Source organism: Pteronotus mesoamericanus, unplaced genomic scaffold (assembly GCF_021234165.1).
Source record: "Pteronotus mesoamericanus isolate MK-2021 breed Mesoamerican mustached bat unplaced genomic scaffold, CSHL_Meso_final contig_98, whole genome shotgun sequence".
Lineage (NCBI taxonomy): Eukaryota > Metazoa > Chordata > Mammalia > Chiroptera > Mormoopidae > Pteronotus > Pteronotus mesoamericanus.
Window position 1 is genome coordinate 8,660,628 of NW_026555295.1, and position 9,754 is coordinate 8,670,381.

Genomic DNA, 9,754 nt, shown 5'->3' on the forward strand with positions numbered 1-9,754 from the left:
TAGCTGGTACTTGGGATTTTTATACCAATAATCTTCTCTACAATGAAGATAATCAGAAATTTTTGTTGGATACAAAAGGACTCTTCCAACTCAGAACTAAACTCTGGAATATGGCTTTACCATATTGCTTCTAATAGGATTAGAGTTAAGGAAGTCATGTTTGCTATGAAAATAATTACATGATATTTTATTCATCACTGCATTTTGCCAATTGCAGAAGTTTGAATTAAAAGGGTTGTTGTTTTTTTTTTTTCCTCATAGAGGCATATAAAGATAAGAACTGGTATAGCAAAGTGTTCTGTGAAGCCAGACCAATCTGGGTTTAAATTACAACTCTGTGATTTGATCTTGAGTAAGATATTAAACCTCTCTGCCCCTTAGTTTATTCAAATATAAGGATAACAAGACCTACCTCTCAGGTTCTTGCCAGGGTTTAAGTTAACATATGTAAAATAGCATTTTGTGTCAAGAGCTTCAACCATGGTTGTACATTAGAATCATTTAGGGGGCTTTTAAAAACAATAGATACTTGCCCTAACTAGCATTGCTCAGTGGGTTGGGCATCATCCTGCAAACCAAAAGGTGGCTGGTTACTGGTCAGGGCACATGTCTGGGTTGCAGGCCAGGTCCCGGGCCGGGGGCATTGCAAGAGGCAACCAATTGATATTTCTGTCTCACGTTGATGTTGTCTCCCCCTCGTACTCCCTCTATTCCTCCTCTCTGAAAATAAATAAGTAAAATCTAAAATCTTTAAAAAAAATAAAAACAATAGGTACTCAAGCCCCACTCCTAGAGATGTGGTTTCAGTTGGTTCCAGGTTGGTGTATTTTATGTTTCACAGGTGATTCTAATGTATTGATGAGGCTGAGAAAAATTTACAAGCATATGTGTGCCTGGCATGAAGTAATTACCCAATAAATGGTAACTTCAAATAATTGGGGAGAAAAAGTAATAGAAAGCTTCCAGACAGAGATAGATTTAACTTGAAGCAAATGAGGCTTAAGTTTCAGGACCCCTCTCCTGCACAGTCTTCTTCTAACGTCCTGTGAGGTTTCCTTGGCATAAGGAAAGGATATCAGCAGTCTCTGCTCAGTGCCAGAGTGGTGTCCCATCTGGAGTCACCTGCCTATGCCATCTAATTCTCTTTAACTTCCCTATTTTCTTTCTTCCAACTGCAAAGGGAACTTCAGATAATGGGAGAGATCAGCCAGATTTCAGACAAGATAAAAATTACTTCCATGGGAAGATCTCAGTATATGCCATCAATAGATAATTCTTTATATTCTATTTTACTATTGTTGAAAACAACACCCAGAGATTATATGATCTGCTTCAAGACACACAGATCAGCAGATAGTCTCAGCAGCAGCACAGTAATAGAATCCATGAGTCTTGTCTTACACTCCCGTGCCTCAGCACACTGATACATCTCCTGAGTGATTAGGTCTGTGCTGGGTGATGATGCATAAACTCCAGAGGATGGTGCCAGTGACCTTCCAAAACTTGCCCCATTCCTTGTATAATTGGTATGTCCTTAGGCCTTACTAGTTTATGACCTCAGGACAAAGCCCCATGCTTAATATCCAAACCACAGCTCTGAGCCAATGGAGCTGGAAGAAGACCATTCCTGGATCGGATCCTGACGCTCCTCCCTGCCTCCCCCAAATCCAAGAAGTGCTTAGCAGTTTCTTGTCATTTCCATCAGTCCTTGATTGCATAGGCCTCCTCCCGGGCCCTGGGAGGAGCCCTAGCAGTGTATTCAAATGAGTGTTTGTTTTTGTAAACTTTGAAAGTATTTTAATCGCAAGCAATTAAGACTTCTATTTCTACTATTGTTTCTACTCATTTACACTCTTTCTGTCTATAGTGGTATTGGAGTGATTGTGGGCCATTTTATAGGATCTGATTAAGGGGAAGGTGAATACTATATATGTTGTACCTCAAAAAAAAATTTAAAGATGAAATGAGAAATATGCTATTTTAGCAGCTTTAATGTCAGGTATTTTTGGTATATGTTATTGACAATACTGTAAAAGGCACAAATTTAAAGTATACAATCTGGTAAGATTTGACTTATCTATAGCCTGTGCAACCATCACCAGATTAAAATAATGAATAAACCCATTACCCTCAAAGTCTTCTCAGGACCCTTTCTAATTCCTTCTTCTTGACCTCCCTACCCCCCAGGCCCAGAAAACCACTTATCTGCTTTCTGTTAGCATAGGTTAGTTTGAATTTTCTATAAATGGAATCATACAGTACATACTTCTTTTTAGCTGGCTTTTTTCACTGAACATAGTTATTTTGGGATCGATCCATGTTGTGTGTATCACTACTTTGTTCCTTTTTATTGCTAAATAGCATTTCATTTTATGGATTTAATTGCCCTATCCATTCAATTGTTGAGAGATGTTTGGATTTCTTTTCCAGTTTTGGGTTATTACAAACTAAACATCTATGAACATTTAAGTATAAGTTTTTGTATGGACATCTTTTGTTTCTCTTGGGTAAATACCTAGAAGTAGAATGGCGGGATCAGATGTATCATTTTTTATATTCCCACTAGCAATGTATGAAAGTTACAGTTAATCCATATCCTTGCTGATACTTAGTATGATCAATCTTTTATTTCAGACATTCTAATAAGAGTGGCAGAATCTCACTGCTATTTTAATTTGCATTACCCTAATGTCTAATGATGAAGAGTGCTTGTTTGCCACCTCTTTATCTTTTTCCATGAAATGTCTTTTCAGATATTTTGCCTATTAAAGAATTTTTTGTGTTGTTTCTTTTCTTAGTATTGAGTTTTGAGAGTTCTCTATATATTCTGAATATCCCCAGATGTGGTCTGGCTCCTTATGGCCAGGATAAAGCAATCACTGTGGATGACAGAGTATTTCCAAAGCTGATAACTGGTCTTGAAATGTCAGACATCCACCCAGCTCTCTGCATTGCAGTCCTTACAGCAAAAGCACTCTATATGGGAAAAACACATTGAGTGCTTTTGCTTGTGTTTCTCCTTTACTCTCACACTATTACCACACTTCTGACACTACATGTGTGTGTGTTTCCCACACATCAGGCAATTTTCTGACACCAGCTGGGTGTCCCACAATTTAATTCAATTCTGTCACTATCTACCCAGAGATAGAATCAGATCCCACAGGTTAACAGTTCATTCTCACATGACTGCCCCTTACCACCTTCATATGCAAACTGCAAGTTTCACCTGTACTTCTGACCAATTTGCTATAAACCAGGGTTCCCATGACCCCCTCCTTGAGTTGATAATTTTCTAGAATAGCTCACAGAACTCAGGGAAACAATTTATATTTACTAATTTATTACAAAAGAATATGATAAAGGATACAGATAAATATCCAAATGGAAGAGATGCGTAAGGAAAGGTAAGGGGAGAAGTTTTCCTAAACTTCCTTTTTGTTTTTGCTACTGTTCTGCTCAAATTAGAAAATTCTTTAAGTCATTTTTCATCAGATTTTATTGCAGGATCTTGAAAAACTTTGAAAACTAAAACCAAGTCAGCTAAAGGAGTTTAAAATATCAGAGTGTACCAACTATACTTAAATTTAAAAAGATTTTAAATCATGGTTGTTTGGGAAACATTTATTATAAGATCAAAAAGCATTATATCCCTCAACATCTGTTGCCTACCTTATCATATTCAATATAGCACTGTCATCATCATCATCATGTAAGTATTGCTCTTATTTATTAGCGTTAACCATCTGCCAGACACAAAACTATATGCTTTATCTCTTTCAATACCTCAGAACATTCCTAACTATGTGTTTGATTTCATCATCCCCTTTCCAAAGGTTAAAAAACAAACACAGAGAAATTAATTTGTTCACATCACAAGCTAGTAAATTGTGAATTTAAAAATCAAACATAGATACATTTAACTTCAGAGCCAGTCTTATAACTGGCTCACCATATTCACTCCTTCACTCAATAATTAGTATTTGTATAAGCAGATTTACCACGAACTAGAGAAGCCTAAGTTTTAGGCCGCTTCATTTATAAAAGCCCCTTCCAGAGCCTTGGGAATGGGGGTCCCTAAGGATGTGTTCACATGGCAATACTCATATGTCTTTGTAAAATTAGGAATCATTTAAGACTGCTGTCTCTTCAGTCCAACTTTTCCTCCATCACACTTACTCTTACATCATGGGGCATTGGGGTAGCTGTGAATATTTTTTGGAATTATGCTGAATTGGGGGTTTGGGGACTTAATTTGCATTTTGTGTGATATTTTATGTAGTTCACAATCACTTTTTGTGTACAGTTAAGTGATTGTTACATTGGGATATGAATGGTTTTTAGTAAAACTCTGCCTACTGATTGTGCCAACTCACTTGGTATTGTAACAGTTAAACTAAACTAAAAGAATTTTAAAAGTGGTGGTTTGGCGGGGGAGAAAATGGAGGGAATTAGAGTAAAAATTAATTTTTTGACATTTTAAATTAAAGTTGTATGAGAATTCATAAATCTTAAGCTCCTTACTATTAGAGTTAACTAATTAAACCTTAATGAAATGAGGTACAGTATAATCTCTAATACATATCAGAGAGATTTTTATTAAGTGGTTTATATAAAGGAGCATTATTTTTCTAGTTAATGTGATTATATGAAGTAGCTCATTTCCCTATGGTGCCTGATGAAGCATAAATTTTATGAGAAAGAATCCAGGCATATGATCTTATATGGTATGTGTTTGTAACATTGGCCCTCCCAACTTGAATTGTCAGATAAGCAGTGAGAGACCTGCCTGGCACATACTTAATGAAGCATTTGTCAAATGAATGAGCAAATGAGTGAGTGAAGGAATTATTAGATTTATAGGGTTTCTATATTATCAGATTTACATATCATTCTCTAGATGAAGACCCCTTGGTTCAGAGGGGCTGAGTGATTTACCTCCTAACTGTCAGCAGCAGTGTGAGTCAAGGAATCAGGTTGCCTGATTTTTGATCCTGTGTCATTTAACAAAACTTCACATTGTGGATATTTTCTAGAAGACTTTAAATCACCACTTCCAACAACTAAGAGTACCTTTTATGCATCCTAGAAAATGTTCTTCTACGGTAAAGGATTCCTCCCTCAAAAATCCAGTAAATAAGGCAGTGATTGTTTTAGATATACCTCCCTGTCACCTGACCAGGTTCTGATAAAAAAAGAGGCAAAAAGAGTACTGGGGACTTGTGAGAACAAGGGCTTTCACACTGAGGGTCTTGACCCATTAGTGATTTGTGAAATCAGTTTAGTGGCTGAAAATTTTTTACTAGAATAAAAATATATATTGGGTTGTGTTGCCACATGGTAAAGAAAAGCTTTGTATGTACCTTGCCACAATATAAAATGTATTTTTTTAAACTATGGATTATGGTAAAAAAATTTTTATTTAAGATTGGTGACCAAATGCCTAGAACAGAATAAAAGTATAACATTCAGCATATATTTAGAAGGAGTAAATCTTGGGACATAAATGTAATTGTTTGGGGTTGACAGAAAAGAAGGGAGGAGGATTACTACAGTTGGGCCAGCCCTTAAATGATGCAGAGAGAGGGAAAAGCTCAGAGATCATGTGGTAAGTTCAAAAGTCGAGGCCTGGGGGTCCCTACAGAATGGGTTGAACCTGGGAAGCCTCTCAATGAATGGAGATTCAACCTAAGCATGGACCTGTGGTGGGATCCAACTTAGAGCTGATATGGACAGGCTTGAAAGGGACCAATCTGGGGCAGAGATATACTGAGCTTGGGAAAAATGAAGGATTTTGACTTTCAAGTTTAGTGAGATCCAGTTGCAAGTGTAGTTGGTTTTATTCAGTGCTCAGTTTTGAAGTAAAGGCTTGAGGGAATGTGGCTAGAGTCCATTGAGAGTGAGTAGAAAAACACTGGGAAAACTGGAATTGGTACCTACTAAATTATGGGGTATCCTACAGTCAGTAGAGTAGGAATGGGCAAGGATGATACAATGGGTAGAAAGTCCTTGCTGTTATATGTTTGTCTTCAGATGGCTTAGTCCATAAAACAGTTGTATATTTACAGTACTGCAGTGCTATACAAAATAATAGCCAAGTAGAATAATGAGTATAAAATGGTATATTCACCTTTTCATTAGCATTTTCTTAGTGAATCTTTTTCTATGTATTTTTTAAAATTTTTTTATTTTTCAATTATAGTTGACATACAATATTATATTGGTGTCAGGAAGTATACAACATAGTGATCAGACATTTATATTTATAACTTACAAAGTGATCACCCCCATAAATCTAGTACCCACCTGACACCATATGTAGTTATTACAATATTATTGACTATATTCACTATGTTATACTTTACATCTCCATGACTGTTTTGTAACTACCAATTTGTACTTCTTATTCCCTTCTCTTTGCTTTTACCCATTCTCCCAACCCCCCTCTTATCTGGCAACCATCAAAATGTCCTCTGTATCTATAAGTTTGTTTCTGTTTGTTTGCTCATTTATTTTGTTTGTTAGATTCCACATATAAGTGAAATCATATGGATATTTGTCTTTCCCTGTCTCACTTATTTTACCTAGCCTGATACTCTCTAGGACCAACCATGTTGCACATGGCAAGATTTCATTCTTTTTTATAGCTGAGTGATATTCTGTACTATATATGTACCACTTTTTTTAATCCCTTCACCTATTAATGGACCAAGTAATTCACCAAGTAGCTTGAAGTACAACTCAGTAAGTCTAAATCTATAAAATTATAATTAGTTTAGAGTAGTGACTACAAAAAAAGGAAGATAGGAGCAAATAGTACTATCAGATCATATTAAACCAATTCCAAATTATTAGAGATTTGATATCCATCACCTAAAACTGAGAGAAAAAAATGATAAAAAGATATGTGATAGAGTATTTTAAAAGTCTTTTGAGCCCTCATTTGTATGGCTTAGTGGATTGAGTGCCAGCCTGCTAATCAAAGGAATGCCAGTTTGATTCCCAGTCTATGGCACATGCCGGGGCTGCAGGCCAGGTCCCCAGTAGGGGACACATGAGAGGCAACCACACATTGATGTTTCTCTCCCTTTCTTTCTCCCTCTCTTACTCCCTCTCAAAAATAAATAAATAAAATCTTTTTAAAAATAAAATAAATTTTTAAAAAACAAAAAAAGTCACTTGAGGCTTTGGAAAAGGGTAAGAATTTAACTTAAAACTTATACAATGAGGTCTGTCCAGAAAGTATCCAGCTATATACTAGGAAACATAGAGACATTTCTTGAGGAAGATACAAGAGACAAGAAAAACATTGGACAATGACACATCAGTCCCCTTCAAAATAGGCACTTTGGGACTTCACACAGTTCTCCCAACTGCAGCATGATGTTCCTTCTGCTCTGGTAGAAGGCCAGAGGCCACAGAAGGAATTTTGCCATGACATGTTTCATGCCAAGATCCTGCGTCGAACTCTTGGACACAGTAGTTTTTGGAATCCCCAGATCGGCTTCTAATTTTCACACCATCAGTCTCCAATCTTTGTTGATTGCAGCCTGAACACGTTCAGCATTCCCAGGTGTTCAGCTTGTTGCAGGCCTTCCAGGACATGGATTACTTTCAACAGATTCTCAACCGTATTTGAAGCATTTGTGCCACACTTTTACTTGTGCTGTACTCATTACATCGTCCCCAAAAGCCTTCTGAATTGTCCAATAGTTTCTTCAGAGGAACATCCAAGCTTAACACAAAATTTGATGCAGATTCATTGTGCTACTTGCTCAGCCATTTTGAATGTGACGGCCACATAGCACGCATGCCTGCTCAATGGCGTCTACTGCCCCCACTCACTAGTACAATGAAGTTATCATTGTTCACACATGCACATTTCAGTCTACTCTCCTTTGCTGCCAGGTTACATCGATGTTGCACAGACGATCATTGTTACATTAACAATGGCTGTACTTTTTCTGGACATTTCTCTAAGAAATCTATGTGTTTTTTCTTTTTTTTTAAAAGATTTTACTTATTTATTTTTTGATAGAGGGGAAGGGGCGGGGGAAAGAGATGGAGAGAAACATCAATTGGTTGTCTTCCATATATACGACAACCAGGGACCAAACCCGCAACCCAGGCATGTGCCCTGACCAGGAATCAAACCAGTGACCTTTTGCTTTGCTGAACAATGCCCAACCTGAGCCACACTGGTCAGGGTGAGAAATCTATGTCTTAATGAGGTATTGTCTTCTAGCAATAAGGGACAAAGTATCTCAATCTTAAAGTTCCTTTAAAAAAATTCTAGAACTATGCTCATTATATTTATATAAAAATGCAATATTATGGCTCAGCTCTCAAGAATGGATTAGTGTAGTTTTGTTGTTATTGTTTTTATTTGTTTTATCCAGTAACAGGATAGACTTGTTGAAATATTCATGCTCTCTTACCTGATCCACTCTGTCACATTGTGAAGACTGAGTGAGGATCAGAACCTGGACAATCAACTGGCCCACACAGGCATCAAAATTGTAGGATTATGAGCGTCAGATACCTCTCTGAATGGAACCACTACAGATAGTTATGAATTACATTATTATGCACAATGTCATTATTCAAGAAGCTGAATATTCTATTTTGATTATCTATGCAGAGAATAATTTTTTTCTCAGTTTCTGTGTTAACTGAAAAAGGGTGAAGATTGGTTGGTCAGTGGAACAATGACAAACCAACACAGTGGGGCCAACAGATACCAAAAAAATACATTTTCAAACCCAATCTAAGCCAAAATGTAAAATAAAAGAAAACCATATTCCCAGGTAAAACAAAAATACTCTGTGGGCTATAGTGTGCTGACTTCAACAATAGTATATCAAATGTCCTCTATATCAGCCATGATTAATTAATGTAAAGAAGTAATTATACCAATGATGTGGAAACACCAAGATATTATCTGAATGAAGTAGTAACTACATCAGAAAGGATTTAAGAGATAACTATGAGAAATCATGTCACCGAACTTACTGGACAAATCATTGTTGAAGCTGAGTGATACTTTGAGCTTCAAGTCTCTACTCTTGTGTATCTTTGAAAACTGATAAGCATATATATCTCACTAAAAAGTATTATTAATTTTTTAAAAAGTGATAAGCAAACAAGCAAAGTGTGGAAAAACCTAAATCATTTTTTGCTTCTCTAGAAATAAAAATAAAATTTTAAATGACAGGATATAGAAAAAGTGAATAATACTGCAATGAATATAATTGATCTTTACCATATTTAGAATTAATATTCATTTAAAAGTTTGCATTGAGCCCTGGCTGGTGTGGTTTTCATCCTGCAAACCAGAAGATTGCAAGTTTGATTCCCAGTCAGGGTACATGCCTAGGTCGCGGGTTTGGTACCAGTCTGGGAACATATGGGAAGCAACCAATTGATATTTCTCTCTCATATCAATGTTTTCTCTCCCTCTCTTTTTCCCTCCCTTCCCCTCTTTCATTTTCTTAAATTATATTGTATTGATTATGCTTTACAGTTGCCCAATTTTCCCCCTTTCCCCCTCCACCCAGCACCTCCCACTCCCACAGGCAATCCCCACACCATTGTTCATGTCCATGGGCCATGCATATAAGTTCTTTGGCTACTCCATATCCTATACTATACATCCCCATGGCTATTCTGTAACTACCAATTTGTACTTCTTAATCCCCTCACCTCTTCACCCATTCCCCTATACCCCATCTGAAAAATCATCAAAACACTCTGT